This window comes from Moschus berezovskii, chromosome 22, assembly GCF_049115385.1.
Source record: "Moschus berezovskii isolate FMDL1 chromosome 22, NW_MosBer_1.0, whole genome shotgun sequence".
NCBI lineage: Eukaryota > Metazoa > Chordata > Mammalia > Artiodactyla > Moschidae > Moschus > Moschus berezovskii.
The window spans coordinates 352,549-369,075 of NC_142481.1; the positions used below are offsets into that span (position 1 = coordinate 352,549).

Sequence of the window (16,527 nt, forward strand, 5' to 3'; positions counted from 1 at the left end):
CAGGTGCTGTCACCTCACTCAACCTGCAATTAACGCCTCTCCTACTTGCTTCACCATTGCAGATTTACATTTCAGTCTTTTTTATGGAGGGCTTCCCAGGTGGCTCAGTGGTTATAACAAACAAACAAACCTGCCTGCCAATGCAGGAGCCACGGGTTTGATCCCTAGGTCAGGAAGATCCCCTGCAGAAGGAAATGACAACTCACTCCAGTAGTCTTGCCTGGAAAATCCCATGGACAGAGGAGCTTGGTGGGTTACAATTCACAGGGTTGCAGAGTCAGACACAACTAAGCACACACAAATATACTGTTTTTTAATGTGTTGCTGAGTTGACCTTAATCAACCATCTGTGTACAAATTTTTATGAGCTGTAATATTTTGCATACATACTGCTTTTGGTCCTGTTTTCACTTCATTTGACATTTTTCATATTGCTGTGGACTCACTTCTGATTAGTCAGCCTAACTGAGCAAGAAAGAGCACAATGGAATCCCCAAAAAACTGAGTCTACTTTTAACTCCAATAAAAACCATTTTATGAAACTTCCCATCCTTAGTATTCCTTCAATTTGTTTTTTATTGCTGGTTTACACTGACCATCAGTTCAGTTCAGTTCAGTCGCTCACTCATGCCCGACTCTTTGCGACCCCATGAATCACAGCACGCCAGGCCTCCCTGTCCATCACCAACTCCCGGAGTTCACTCAAACTCATGTCCATCGAGTTGGTGATGCCATCCAGCCATCTCATTCTCTGTTGTCCCCGTCTCCTCCCACCCCCAATCCCTCCCAGCATCAGAGTCTTTTCCAGTGAGTCACTGACCATAGCTGGCCCCAAATTTCATCTGTAACACTATCTTCCTCATGTGATGGTTTCTTCTTAGGTGGAATGTTTGGAGCTCTGTGTCAAGAATATTTTTCAGTTCACTATCATTTCCAGGAATGTGTTACTGGGACACTGTCTGATTGAGATTGGGTGGCTGTTTGGACTACAAACGATTATCTGGTGGGTACAGCTTCATTCTGTGTTTTCTAATTCCTGCTGAGAGCTCTGACAACGTTTTTCATCAGTGATCATGTTCATAGCTTCTCACCTAACTGCAGAACTAAATATATTTTAGTGTACAAACAAGTCCTTCATGTTGCTTTTGGAAACTGTGGGCTCCCGAGTTTTACTGCTAGATATTCTGATTTAGTAAGCTCAGGGTAAGCTTGGTAATGTGCACTTTCGACTCACACACTCCAAGCAATTCTGATGCCTGCAGTCATTAGACTACAAAGAGTCATACCTTGGTCACCTGATGTCTAGTAAAGCAAGTCTGGCAGTGAGCTTTTTCATCTTGATTATTCACAGGCTTTCTTCCCTGTGACTTTTCTCATGTTGAATCAAGGATGTATTATAACTGAAAGCTTTCCCACATTCTTTACATTCATAGGGTCTCTCCAGTATGGTTTCTCTGAAATCGCTGGCTAAAGGCCTTTTCACAATGCTTACATTCATAGGGTTTTTCCCCAGTGTGTGTTTTCTCGTGTTTTGTAAGGGATGACAGATCACTGAAGATCTTCCCACAGTCCATGCACTCTTAGGGCTTTTCTCCAGTATGTGTTCTCTGATGTTCAATAAGCTGCTACCTCTGACTAAAGACTTTAACACAGGTCACTCTGACAGGGCTTCTCTCCAGTGTGCATTCTTTGATGCACAGAGTGGAGACCTTTGGCTGAGAGCTTTGCCACAGTGACTGCATTCATAAGTTTTCTCTCCAGTATGTGTTCACTGATGCACAAGCTGAGTTCGCTGCCAAAAAGCCTTCCCACAGTTGTTACACACATACGGTTTCTCTCCAGAATGAATTCTCTAATGTGAAAGAAGGTGAGAGCTCCCAGTGAAGCCTCTCCCACGCTGATGACAAATAGTTTCTCTCCAGTATGAGTTCTCTGATGTTCAGTAAGGTGAGAGGTCCCACTGAAGGCTTTATCACACTGCCTGCATTTATATGGCTTCTCTCCAGTGTGAATTCACAGATGCCTAATAAGTTAAGTGCTTCAAATGAAGGATTTACCACTATATTCATAGGGTTATATTCACAGGATTTCTCTCCAGTGTGAGTCAAAGTCAGAGCTCTGACTGAAGGACTTTCCACAATGAACGTACTCATAAGTTTTCTCGCCAGTATAAATTATTTGATGTACAATAAGGTTAGAGTTCCACCTGAAAGATTTTCCACATTCATGACATTTATATGGTTTTCCTCCAACGTGAGTTCGTTGATACCTTATGAGTTTGGAACTCTGGGTGTAGGATTTCCCACATTGATTACACAGTTGTAGGGTTTTTCTCCCATGTGAGTTGTCCGGTGTACAACAAGGTCATAGCTCTGGCTGAAAGTCTTTCTACATTGAGTACATTCATAGGGCTTTTCTCCAATGTGTGTTCTCTGGTGTACAAGCTTAGAGCAATGGCTGAAAGACCTTGCACACTAATTACATTCATATGGCTTCTTTCCAGTCTGAATGATGTCACAGTTAGTAAAGATGAGGCCATGTGGGAGGCATCACAGTCCTCCTCATATCTGAATAGTGCCTCTCCAGGATGACTGATTTCAGTCTGTACAAGGAATCTGTCACATTTGCACTGACTCTCCAAATGCATTGGCTTGTGTTCATTAAGAGACAAGCTATGATTAATGTTTCCATAGTTCTTACCATCTTTGCTGTTCTCTGCTGAAAAAATTCTATTAAGAAAACGAAAGGAGGTACCATAGTTGAAAGAGTCACTACTGACTAGTATAATCATAAGGCTTTTTATTTCCTGTTTCAAAATCTGCAAGTTTATTCAAGTAAATAATCTGCCAGAAGGCTCTTGCACTTTGACAATCTTCACAGGGCTTCAGATCAGCCCAGTCTAATGATTAATGAAAACTGAGTTCTGTTTCAACTTTTTACCCTATGAGTTGAGCTTATGGAAATGTGTTCTTGTGGGCAATGTCAGAGGTAGAAGGCTTAAACTGACATACTTTTCCTAAGCACAGGCTCACAACTCCCACCTTGAGCAAAATGTCTCTCTGAGATGAGTACTGTTTGATTCAGAGAGTCCTTCTGGTTCTTCCCTAGCTGGTCCTGCCAATGGTACATTTCTCCTAATGACACCAACCCAGGGCCCTCCTCCTGAACATGGTGTTTCATTTCCATGTGGTAATATGGCCCTTCCACAGCAATATCCTCTTCAGAAGCTGACTCTTTCAAGTGTGTTGTTCCAGTCTGAAAGAAATCCAAATGGCCTGAATTACTGGAGATGCATTAGAAGGGGAGGGTGAGACGAAACAGACCTCCAATTATGAGAGATATATCTGTGGGTCTGTTTCTAATTTATGGACTGTAATTTCATGCAGGATGTGAAATGGAGGGATGGTTCAGCAAACAGGAAATCAGTGTGTGTGTGAATCCCTCAGTTGTGTTGGATGGATTGTAGCCCACCAGGCTCCTCTGTCTATGGATTCTCCAGACAAGAATACTGGAATGGGTAGCCATTCCTTTCTCCATGGGATCTTCCCAACCCAGGAATTGAACCCAGGTCTCCTGCATTGCAAGCAGATTCTTTACAATCTGAGCCACCAGGGAAGCCCAGGGATTATCTGGTGGGCCCCAAATGTTATCACAAGTGTTTTTATAAGAGGGAAGAAGAAGGAGACTTGATACACACAAAGAAGATAATCTGAACACAGAGCAGAGAATTGAAGGTGCTGGCCTGAAAGACTGAAGTGATGTAGCCACTGACCAAGGAATCCCCTCAGCCACCAGAACCTGGAAGAAAACAAGGAACAGCTTTTCCAATGAAGCCTCCAGAGGGAGAATGGCCTGTGTGCACTGATTTCAGCCCAATGATGCTGATTGTGACTTCTAGCCTCCAGAGCTGTGGGAGAATCATTGTGTGTTGTTTTAAGTTACCCAGCGGACAATCTGTTACAGAAGTCACAGGAAACAAGGTCCTAAAATGTGCCTCAAAGTGATGACTCACACTCAGTCTATTTCCTGGTGCTGGATCTTAAAATGAGATCCCAAATACCAATGATGACTTAACATTCTTAACGGACCATTTCTACCATTGCTTCAGGCTGCCCACAGAGAAAAAAAGGTCTCTTTAACCATGCCAGAATTGATGCCACAGACTCCCCAGAAAATTACCAGGGTCCCAGAAGCAGTGTGCTTGGCCAGTGGACTCTAGCAGCTGACAAATTCTGAGGTCCCATATCCTTAGTGGTGAGCCAGGAATAAGAATGCTTAGCTAACAAGGATTACTTTGAGGCCAAAAGGAATCAGTTTGTGAGTCTCCCACAGTGTTTGGTGCATAGGGCACCATGCTATACGTGGTTCTGATGATGTCACCATTCTTGTTACTGTCATGAGAGGGATTCCTCCATCTGTTGAAGATACTGTGCTCAGTTGTTCAGTCAGGTCCAACTCTTTGAGACCCCATGGATTGTAACCTGTCAGGCTGTTCTGTCCATGGCATTTTCTAGGCAAGCATACTGGAGGGGATCCTCCTTCAGGGGATCTTCCCAACCCAGGGATCAAACTCGAGTCTCCTGCTTTGCAGGAAGATTCTTTACTGCTGAGCCATTGGTAGTAGGCCTCTAATAAAGAGTACAATGGGCTCCCAGCTCAGGACACTCCGAGTATCCTGATTCCCCCTTCACTTGTCACTATGCCCACACAACTGCCCTTTTTAGGTGGGTAGCCACCCACATCCAGTAATATTAAGGCCTCTGTCCAGGTTCCCATTCCTTTCTCCCATGCCTGCCAAGGAAACAAGCATCCTCCATTTGGCAGAGTATAACTTCCAGGAAGATGTTTTCCTTGCACCAAACACAGACCTTTCCCTCTTGGGGAAACCCCTAATCTCTGCCCAACACTCTCACAACCAACACTGTCCTCCCTCCCAAGACCTGCTGTGTTCCTTTGGGGTGCTGCCTTGGAATCTCTGATGAGAAGAAGTTTTCAAATGAAACAGCAGCCTCATGAAGGGGAGTGAAAGGGTATCTGGGGATGAAGGGGAGGCAAGGAATCTTTGTGTGGTTAAGCTATGTCTAAGATATGCCTAGCTATTGAAAAAATGGGCAAAGAAGGTTAAAATTCTACAGCAGCATCTGCATGAGAATCTTGAAATAAGGAAGACAGACTGTGTGGGTCAGCAACAAAGTAATGTCTAGGGTAGAAGAGAAGAAAGACACTGCTGGTAAACTGACTTCAGAACGATGTAATTTGAGTGCCAAGGGTAAGTAAAAGTAGATAAGACTTCCAAGTAAGAAACAATAGAGGCTGCAGACATGACAGTTACAGGGTAAGAAGGAGCAGGAACACATGGGATAAATCAAATACCTCTAGGCTGGCAGAAGGTAGTGTGATGGACATACATGCTGGTTTTTGATAAGCGAAAGCAGCCTCTCAGAGGACCATGTACAGAATGATTCCAACTACAGGACATTCTAGAAAAGTAAACTATACAGACAGTAAATTAATCAGTGGTTTCCAGGAGTTAGGGTGGAGGGAGGGATGAACAGGTGGAGCACGGAGGATTCTTGGGGCAGTGGAACTACTCTGTACACTACACCAGTGGATATATAACATCATATATTTGTCCAAACCCACAAAATGTACAACACCAGAGTGAACCTAACGTAAACTGTTGACCTCTGATGGTAATAATTAATTGATGTAAGTTCATCGATTGTAACAAATGTACCACTGAATGTAAGATATTAATAGTAGGAGAAACTGCATGGGGAGGGCTGGCATAGAGAAAACCTGTACTTTCTGTAAGGATGAAACTGGTTCTAAAAAACAAAGTCTATCAGTTAAAACAGAACCATAAAAAAGTCAGAAGCAGCCCAATTAGTCGGGGAGATGACCATGTTCTAAAATAAACTACGATGATAAATACACAAGCTGCAACTGTATCAAGAAACTTTGCATGCTTTATACAAATGAACTGTATGGTATGAGAATTGTTTTAATATTTCCACATAGCTCTAAGAGAAAAAAAAAATTTCTATTAGGCTGACATGCAGGGTAGGCGGTGGGCCTATGGGATGAGGGGAGGTGGGAAAGCAGGTCCAGGAATGGTGATTTAGTAAGAATCCTGGAAAGCACGGGTTCTCACCACCCCTTGGGATCATTCCAAAGTCATGAGACTGTCCAACACGGAAGACGGGTGGACACCCAAATGGCAGAGCAAAGACCAGCAGGAAGGGGAGGATTGAGGAGCTGCCACCCTGGATGGAAGTTATGATGAGGGGTTGGAGGAACACAGGAGGCATGAGGACCTGGGAATGACACACGGCAGCAGAGGAGTGAAGACTCAGGGAGACGGGGACAGAAGTGAACTCCTGCGTGAGACGTGTGTTGACAACAGCAACACGTGTTCTCCGTGGGTGGGCCGGGCAGACAGCCTGACATGGAGGAGGACACGGCTGCTATGGTGGGCATGAGGTGGCAGCAGAGAACACGTTAGCAAACTCCCTGCAAGCGGCCTCTGCTCCTTGGACTTTAACTGTTGAGCTGCTGGCTTGTTCTCACCTTGGGGAGGTCCCTGCTCCACTTGCCATTGGTCCTCCCCTTGTTCCAGCTGGGAGATCACATTTGGTTTCGAGAGCAGAAGTCCTGGTCAATGGAGGAGAAACAGAGGGTTTGGTCTTCTGCTGGGAGACAGGTAGAGCTCTCACCCCTGGGGTCAGATGCGGATGGACTAGGAAGGGCCCCCATCCTCCCGAGTAGACCCCCCACACCCTGAACCACAAGCCATAGACTTGCCCTGGAAGAGGGATAAGCAGCAATACCCAGACCTGCATCTCAAAGGGACCCACTTCCAGCACCTTCTGGGCCAGTCCAGGCGTGCCTGAAATGAGCTGCGCCCTGGGTTCGCGATGGGCAATGACTGCCTTAACCAGGGAGACTAGGTGACTACAGGTCTCGAGAGCCACTTCATGGTACACTGTCCTCTGGGCCAGGTCCAGATGTCCCCACTCCTCCCATGTGAAGGTCACAGCCACATCCTTGAAGCTCACAGTTGGCTGAAACATCACTGGTGTTACCATGGAGCCCTGCTTTCTTGATGAGGAAGCTGGGGATAGGACAGCACAGGGGAGAGAGAACCCCTTGCTCAGATCAGACTCAGAGTCAGGTCCAGGGTGTTTTTATTTTTCTCTGGGTATCTCCATCTACTGCTAGTTGCATCGGTGATCCTGATTTTCTGCTTTGGGAACAACGGGGACCCCTCTTGGAGATCTTCACCCCCAGCTTCTGTACAGTATCAGATAGGAAACCAGACAAAGAGGATGCTCTAAATCAGGGGTCAGCACAGCCGTGAGACAAATCAGGGCTGTGGTGTGTTTCTAGGAAGCTAATGCCATGATCTCAGTTGCTTCCTCGTGAATCCACACGTGAGCCATCTAAGGGTGTCTTTGGTGCTTTACGGGCACACTCTCAGCTGCCCTCCTGAGTGGTCTTGGTGAGGGTCAATGGGCCAGAGTGGCTGCCTGTTTCTGAAGGTGTTATGCCCAAGTCGTGCAATCCCAATAACTACCGCAGGAGCCAGTTTCCAATGCAAACGCACAAGGGTCGGTTTATTCAAGCTCGAGCAGGGACCCTTACCATCACCAATGCTGCGGATCCGGATAGGAGTCCAGACTCTCAAAATACAGAGGTTTATATAGTATATTGTGCGCGAAAGTACTGCAAGAGTTAGCGACTATTGTATCAGCCTAGAAGTGATTGGTTGACCTTTACCTAAAGAGCACTTGGTGCTTTCTGATTGGACTCTTTAAATTTGCTCATTCTGGGGCTTTCTTGTTATTCTCTGCTTGGCCCTAAGGAGGGAGTTTCCCGGGTTGTGGTTTTTCCAGGAATCCCTACCCAAGATGGCGTCTACTTCTAAAATGGAGTAACTTTGCTCCTGTGAGCAGCAAGCAAAGTACAGAAGCAAAAATGCATTAAGGGAGCATTAAGTTCTACATTCCCCCCTTCTTAAGTCCCCGAGAAGACCCATCATGGGTCTATACTTAGTTCTATCTGGTCCCCCATAAGGGGAGGTGAGTCCTCTGTCTTAAGCGTCGAGTATTGGGACCTTAAAACCATTAATTGGATGGTATTAATGCGGTTTTTTACAAAAGTTATCAGCCGATTTAATATACAAGGCCCAAAAGTGAGGAGCAGAAGCAGGATGATTAAAGGTCCCATCAGGGAAGATATCAGAGTAGCATACCAAGGGGAAAAGTTAAACCAAGATTCAAACCAACTCTGAGACTGTTCTCTTTCTTTCTCTGATTTAGACCTTCTCTTATTTTTGCCAGGGACTCTCTTACCACACCAGAGTGGTCTACATAGAAGCAGCACTCTTCTCCGAGGGCTGCACAGAGGCCGCCCTGTTGTAGAAACACCAGGTCTAAACCCCTCCGGTTCTGCAGAACCACCTCAGCTAATGAGCTTAGAGGCTCTTGTAGATGACTAATGGAGCTCTCTAACCTTTTTACGTCCAGGTCGATGGCTGCTCTTAAGCTATTATAATGTTGGTTCTGCAAAACAAGTGAGGATACACCCGTCCCTGCCCCAGCTACCCCAAGGACCAATAGAACGGTGAGAGTGAGGGCCGTAATCGGTTCTCTCTTTGGTCAGGAGAAATCTCCCAATCGGCGGTAGAGGTCATCATCTGAATGGTAAAACAATCTAGGTACGCGCTGCACTAGAACACAAAAATCTTTAGTCTTGTTAAGTACTTGGCCATGTATGCAGGGAGTAAGCCCTGAGGAGCAGGCCCACCATCCTTCACATGGGGGTATCAGATAATCAGTCGAGTTGATTTCGTGGGTATCATTACAGAGGTGCTGATAGCATGGGGGTACTTGGCCTACACAGACGCCTTGCCCCACCAGCAGTTGCAAGGTGAGTCTAACATTTCCTTTCTGCTGCCAGCGGCAGGCGCTTTGGTCTTTGGTTTGATTATAGCTGCCTCGGAAAGCTATTCCCTCATAATAGGGTGGTTTGATATCATAACAAAACCAACATTTGTCAGTTAAGTCTGGCTGGGAATAGTTTAAGACCGGGAAGGTGCTATCATTTCAAATAGGGGGGCTCTTTCTGTCTGGTAGTGCTCACTAGTGCTGCTTTGCAGAGGGACATGGCTAGGGGTAGCTGACAGATTAGATGCTGGCGCCCTGGTGGGTGAATGGGGTGCTAGGATGATGTTTGGTCCAAGAGCCTGGGCCGGCCCTGTTGTATAGGTTCTATTTTTAGCCTGACAGTAAACAGTAGCCCATTGTCATACCCGGATTGATATAACCTCAGGCCCCATGAATGCCCAGCCTCCCAGCTGAGAATTTTTGTCCTTCTGTTGTGAAGGTGAGTAACCAGGTTGCAGACGGGCCTCTTTGGATCATCCTCGCTTTTATAGCAGGGTCCGCCCCAGGGACTCGGGTCCCAGCCACAGCCTCCTGTCAGACCAGGTCCTCCCGACACCCTTCTTAAGGAAATTAGGTCACTTTTAGTAGGGGGACCCCAAGGGACCGTGCCTGTCGACTCACATCCCCATTCAGCACAACAGAATTTGTCTGCTCCCCCACATCGCCTAAGCTTTTCTTTGTTTTGTCCCCCACCTGGGCAAACATAAAAAGGGGTCTCTCTCAATGCCGTGGCCATTCTAGGGCCTCCGCATCCCGAGTAATGACAAGCCGGGTCCATACCTGGACAGCTCGGAGGGTCCCATATTCCTGAAGACCCTGTTCCCAAGAGGCAGAGGTCAAATTCCAGTGGGGGCCACCAGGTGTTCTTAGGGTGTATGGCAGAGGTAGAGTTGACGATTTCTCCGGTGGTGGTGCTGATGATCATCCAGGTCAAGTTCATAGGCTGGTGGGGTGAGGCTGCTGCCATTACCGAAAGTGGAGCAAGCAAAACCAGTAACCAGATCGTTGTCTGTGAACTTTGAGCTCAAGTGGGTTGTTTTGGTTTGGCTCAGCCTTCCGTTGGGGCAGGAAGTCTTCTCTCAAGGCGAAGGGGTCTGCCGGACATACGTTGGTGTAGTGTACCCAGGAGGCGATGCCGTCAACCTTTAGCGCGGTTGGAGTGGTCAGAACGACTAGATAAGGTCATTTCCATCTGGGCTCCACTGGCAGTGATGGCACATGTACACCCAATCTCCCGGCCAGTAACAGAGAGGCTCTGGAGGTGTCCCAGATTCATACAGTGCTTTCAGTCTCTTCCATACATCCCTATGGGTATATTGCAGGGATCGGAGAGAAGAGAGTAGTTTTTGGTCATCTATGTCCCTCAATACTTCTGCTTTTAGATTTGGTACAATGGGAGGGGGAATCCCATACATAATTTCAAAGGGGATGAGTCCCAGCTTGTATGGGGAGTTGCGTACCCTATACAGGGCAAAGGGAAGGAGAGCCACCCAGTCACCGCCAGTTTCTAAGGTTAGTTTCGTCAAGGTTTCTTTAAGAATCCTATTCATCCTTTCTACCTGTCCAGATCTCTGAGGTCTATAGGCACAGTATAACTTCCATTCTGCCCCTAGCGTTCCCGCCAATCCCTGGCTTACCTTCGACACAAATGCAGGCCCGTTGTAGGATCCTACCTGCAGAGGGAACCCAAACCAAGGTAGACTGTCCTCCAGTAGCTTCTTGACTACAACCTGAGCCGTGTCGCGCTTAGTTGGGAGGGCTTCTGTCCATCCCGAGAAAGTGTCTACAAACATTAACAGGTATTTATAACCATATTTACCAGGCTTTACCTTGGTGAAGTCTACCTCCCAGTAAGCGCCTGGTCACGTCCCGTGTTCCCGGGATCCTGGGTTGGAGGGGTGATGAGTGGCATTTGTTAGTTGGCAGGCCTGACACTTTGCCACGATATCTTCTATCTTAGATTGGGCACCTTTGATTGTAAACTTGGCGTGTCTGACGAGATCTTGCATCTTTTGAGTGCCCATGTGGGTGGCCCGGTGCATCTTTCATAGCACTTGTTCTCCCAATTGCTCGGGGAGTATCAGGGAGCAGTCTGCAGCGCGCCACCAATCGGCCAGTTGTTGAGTCATAGGCAGGCTCTTTATCCAATCTAAGTCCTCCGTGGTATAGGTAGGTAGGTCAGGCAGGGCTGGGCTGCCGGGGTCCGGCAGCTGCAGAGAGGCTACCGGCACTGGTTCCAGGGCTATATCTCGGGCTGTTTAGTCAGCCAAGTTGTTGCCTTTTGAAGTGCGAGTTTCTGCTTTTTGGCGTCCTGGGCGGAGAAGGCAATGGCAAGCCACTCCAGTACTCTTGCCTAGAAAATCGCCTGGACAGAGGAGCCTGGTGGGCTGCAGTCGATGGGGTCGTTACTAGTCGGACACAACTGAGCGACTTCACTTTCACTTTTCACTTTCACACACTGGAGAAGGAAATGGCAACCCACTCCAGTGTTCTTGCCTGGAGAATCCCAGGGACGGTGGAGCCTGGTCAGCTGCCGTCTATGAGGTCGCACAGAGTCGGACATGACTGAAGCGACTTAGCAGTAGCAGCAATGGATGATGGCTAATATCTTGGGTAACCATAGGGCCGACAGGAGAGCCAGTATCTCATCTTTGTTTTTAATGGTCTTTCCCTCTGCTGTCAATAGCCCTCGCTCGCGGTATATCACCCCGAGAATGTGGGCTGTGGCGAACACGTAGCGGCTGTCAGTAATGACATTTAATTTTTTCCCTTTCCCAGCTGGAGAGCCTTTGTCAGAGCCAATAGTTAAGCTCTCTGGGCTGATGTCCCTGCAGGTAGAGGTTCAGCCCATATGACCTCATTTTCCGTAGTGACTGCGGCCCCTTCATACCTTTGTCCGTAGTGAACGAAGCTGCTCCCATCAGTGTACCAGATGGCCTCTGCATCTGGGAGAGGTTGATCTTTTAGGTCTTCACGGACCCTGTGTACCTGAACCAAGATTTCTGTACAGTCATGCAGTGGGGCCTCCAAGTCTGGATTGGGCAGGAGGGTGGCCGGATTAAGAGTTGTAGGTTGCTGAAAAATAATTCTGGAGGGGTTTAGCAGCAGTCCTTGCTGCGAACGAAATGGACAAAACAGACAACACAAAAGACAGACACACAAAGCTCCAGCCAGAGGAGAAAAAAGATCTACGCAACACAGGTTGCGGTTTATTTTATACTTTCCATTCAGCAATGCAGGGAGGGGCAGCAGCAATCTTTCTATGACCATCAGTCAGTTCAGTTCAGTCGCTCAGTTGTGTCCGACTCTTTGCGACCCCATGAATCACAGCACGCCAGGCCTCCCTTTCCATCACCAACTCCCGGAGTTCACTCAAACTCATGTCCACAGTCGGTGATGCCATCCAGCCATCTCATTCTCGGTCGTCCCCTTCTCCTCCCGCCCCCAACCTTTCCCAGCATCAGAGTCTTTTCCAGTGAGTCAACTCGTCGCATGAGGTGGCCAAAGTATTGCAGTTTCAGCTTTAGCATCAGTCCTTTCAATGAACACCCAGGATTGATCTCCATTAGAATGGACTGGTTGGATCTCCTTGCAGTGACCATACATGGATACAATTTTGCATTTTAAGCAAGCAGATTGGTTACACAGGGGGCTAGCATGCTGTGACATCACTCGTCTACAGAGTCTGCCCAGAAGCCCGCCCTCATCCAGCTATGGAGAAGGCGCACTTCCCTGTTTTCAGAAGTACATAACACAGAGCTTTGTGTACAGACTCTTGGCAGAACATCTTATTTTCAAGCATGTTTTGCCCAGGCACAACGTTGTTTTCAGAGACATCATGCTTCCCTAATCTGATTTTCTAAATGTCATCACAGCAGCTCCTTCAGACCTTGATAATGAGTCAGCTGAGAATTACTGATCCAACACTCAGGTGGCTGTTTGAGGATGCTTTCGACTGCATGGGGGGTTGTTATGTGTAACTCTTGCCCCAGCGTCAGTTTATCAGCATCTTTCACCATCAAGGCCACCGCAGCTATCATTCAGAGACAAGGAGGCCATCCGGCAGCCACAGGGTCCAATCGTTTGGACAAGTAAGCCACTGGGCGCCTCCAGGGTCCGAAATGTTGCATCAGTACCCTCTTCGCCACTCCTTGTTTCTCATCTACATATAGGAGAAAGGGTTTGGTGACGTCTGGTAACCCCAGAGCCAGAGCGGACAGCAGAGCTGTTTTAATGGCCCCGAAGGTGGCCTCCATGTGTTCTGTACATTTGAATGGGGCTCGGTCTCTAGTTCCTTCATATAAAGGTCTGGCTAGCTCTGCATAACCCGGAATCCATAGACGGTAGAATCCTGCCGACCGTAGAAATTCTCTGACCTTTCAGGGGTCATCCGGCGAGGGAATTTTAAGTACAGTCTCTTTTCGGGCTTCTGACAGCCATCTTTGCCCATCTCTTAACACATACCCCAAATAGGTGACCTCCAGTTTGCAGATCTGAGCCTTTTTGGCTGAGGCTCTATATCCTAATTCTCCTATGATATGGAGCAGGTCTTTTGTTCTGGCCAGGCATGTCTGGTAGTCTTAAGCAGCAACCAGGAGGTCATCTACATATTGTAACAAAGTCAATTGGGGATGTAAATGCCGAAACTCACCTAGGTCCTCATGGAGGGCCTCGTCAAAGATGGTAGGTGAGTTTTTGAACCCCTGTGGTAGCCGGGTCCAGGTAAGTTGGCCATTTATTCCTTCTTCTGGGTCGGACCACTCGAAGGCGAAGATGTTCTGGCTTTTAGGGGCCAGCGGGAGGCTGAAGAAGGCATCTTTGAGATCTAAGACAGTGTACCATTGATGGTGTGGTGACAGAGAACTGAACAAATTATACGGGTTAGGCACCGTGGGGTGTATGTCCATGACCCTGCGGTTGACTTCTCGCAGGTCCTGCACTGGTCTGTAGTCACCGGAGTTGGGCTTTTTGACAGGGAGCAAGGGAGTATTCCAGGCCGACGGGCAAGGCTGGAGGATCCCTTGGGCTAGAAGCTTGCGGATATGTGGCATAATTCCTTGTTTTGCTTCTAGGGGTATGGGGTACTGGCGGACTCGAACGGGGTCTGCTCCTGGTTTGAGATCTGTGTAAATGGGGGGCCTTCGTTTGGCTAGCCCTATCCCTCCAGTCTCAGCCCAGGACTCAGGGAACTCTGTTAGCCATTCCTGCAGGTCTGCAGGAGGCGGGTCTGGTCTCTGGTATAACCGGTATTCATCTTCGAGCTGGAGGGTGAGGATCTGGATGAGTCTGCCATTCTGGTCTAAGACCTTAGTTCCCTCCGGGAGAAAGTAAATCTGTGCTCCCACTTTTGTAAGCAAGTCCCTGCCCAGTAGTGGAAAGGGGCATTCTGGTATTACCATGAAGGAATGGGAGACCTGACCCATGCCAAGGTCCACTGTCCGCCGGGTAGTCCATGTGTACTGTTTCATCCCAGTTGCCCCCTGGACCCAGGAAGTCTTGTTGGACAGTTTCCCCCAGGGCTCCAGTAGGACCGAATGTTGAGCTCCCGTATTCACTAAGAAGTCAATGGGGGTCCCCTCCACTTTCAAGGTTACCCTGGGTTCGGGGAGGGGGTCCAAACCCCGACTCCCCTAATCACTCAGTTCGTCCATTGCCAAGATTGGGGCCTTGGGTTGGCGTTTTTTCTTTTTAGGGCATTCTTTAGCCCAATGTCCTTCCTCTTTACAGTACGCGCACTGGTTTTTCCCCAGCGGAGGGTGCATTCGGGGTCGGTCCTTACCTTCTGCCGCGAGTCTCTGTATCTGGAGCTCTCTTTCTCCTGGGCTGGCAGCTGTGGCCGCCAATAAGATGCGGGCCATGTTTCGCATCTGACGGTCTGCGGCCTTTGCCTGTTTTTCTTCTGGAGTCTCTCGTGTGTTACAGATTCGCTCGGCCACTGTCACCAGATCTTGTATAGTCTTTTCGCCTAACCTCTCTAGTTTCTGGAGGTTTCTCCTAATATCTGGTGCTGCCTGATTAATGAAATGCATGATCAAGGCCGCCTGGGTATTATCGGCCTCGGGATCCATTGGGGTGTACTGCCTGAATGCTTCCATGAGCCTCTCCAGGAAGGTGGCAGGACTCTTGGTTGGTCCGTGTTGAACATCTCCTACTCTGGCTAAATCAGTAGGTTTACGGGCTGCAGCCTTAAGACCCTCCAACAGAACCTGGCGGTAGACCCGGAGCCTCTCCTTACCTTGTGCCGTTTTAAAGTCCCACTCTGGGCGTGACAAGGGAAATGAAGCATTAATTTCATCTATATTGTTTGTGGGCTCTCCATTAGCTCCTGGGACTTTCTTCCTGGCCTCAGCCTGTATCCTTTCTCTTTCTTCTGTAGTAAACAGGATCTGGAGTAGCTGTTGGCAGTCGTCCCAGGTAGGCTGATGAATAAAAAGGACAGTTTCTAGGAGATTAATGAGATCTCGGGGATTATCAGAAAATTTTGCATTTTGAGATCGCCAATTATAGAGGTCGCTTGTAGCAAAGGGCCAATAATGGTGAGGCTGATTTCCATCTTCATCAGGGGGACCGGCTGTCCTTAAGGGGAGGGCAACAGTAGAGTCTGCCGGGCTAGCCGGCGACATGGCTCGCCTATTTCTTGTATTTTGTGCCGGACCTCCTTGATCCCCCGTGGCCCCATGGGTGGAGCGATTGGCACCAGTTGGGGGTCGGAGGGTTGGTAAGGGGGAGGAAAAAGGAGGTCCTCATTGGCCCCACCCTGCAAAATTGGGTAGAGTGGCGCTGAAGGTTTAGTTTCCTTCCGTGTTCTTGGGCCTCCCACCGTCTGAGTCACCAGCACCTGCTTGGGGGAAGGGACCTGTTGAGGTAAAAAAGGCTTTACCCAGGGTGGGGGTCACGTTAGAATATCTTCCCAGACCAAGATATAGGGGACCTGGTCTGGGTGTCCCACCCTTGGGCAGAAGATGATGTCTTGCACTCGGTGCATTGTCTCAAGATCAAAAGTTCCCTCCAGAGGCCAACCCACATTGAAAGTGGGCCATTTGGTGCTGCAAAAAGTGATCATTCGGTTTTTCTTTGTTTCTACACTGAGGTCATGGGCGTGCCCTTTAACTTCCTTAAAACCGTCAGACATCAAGGAAAGGGGTGTAGGATGAGATTGACTCTGTCCCATTTTCGGAAAATCAGTCAAATGTTGGTAAATCAATACAGAGAGCACAGTCAGCCACAAAGACAAACAAAATGACAGAAAGAACAGACCTCCCGACGTCTAGAGGCAAAACTGAAAGTAGGACGACAGTCTCCAACCGGCTTGTGGGAGCGACCCGTGTCCGTTCTCCGAAGCAAGGGGCACTCCATCCCCACAGATAGGGTCAGGGACATCTCCCCTAGACCCATATTAGTGATTCTCCAGTGCGTCCGCTAGGATCGTATACTGGTTTCAGAAGCAAGGCCTTTTAAGAAAAAGAGAGAGTGGAGAAAGTCTTACCGGTTTAGCGGCAACCTTTCGGATCGGTGTCCTTCGGAGGGATCCCAGACAAGCCCCCAAATGTTATGCCCAAGTCGCGCAATCCCCAATAAC

The 16,527-nt window shown here is 48.2% G+C and overlaps 1 pseudogene across 1 annotated transcript; it reads right to left on the reverse strand.

The window, feature by feature from the left end:
• Positions 1-818: 818 nt before the first annotated feature.
• On the reverse strand, positions 819-11,962 carry ZNF544 (zinc finger protein 544; annotated as a pseudogene). Its single transcript, XR_016035867.1, has 4 exons — positions 6,939-11,962; position 6,780; positions 6,571-6,654; positions 819-3,255 (listed from the first exon to the last, which is right to left on the reverse strand). The product of XR_016035867.1 is annotated as a zinc finger protein 544 (transcript).
• Between the last annotated feature and the right edge of the window lie 4,565 nt (positions 11,963-16,527).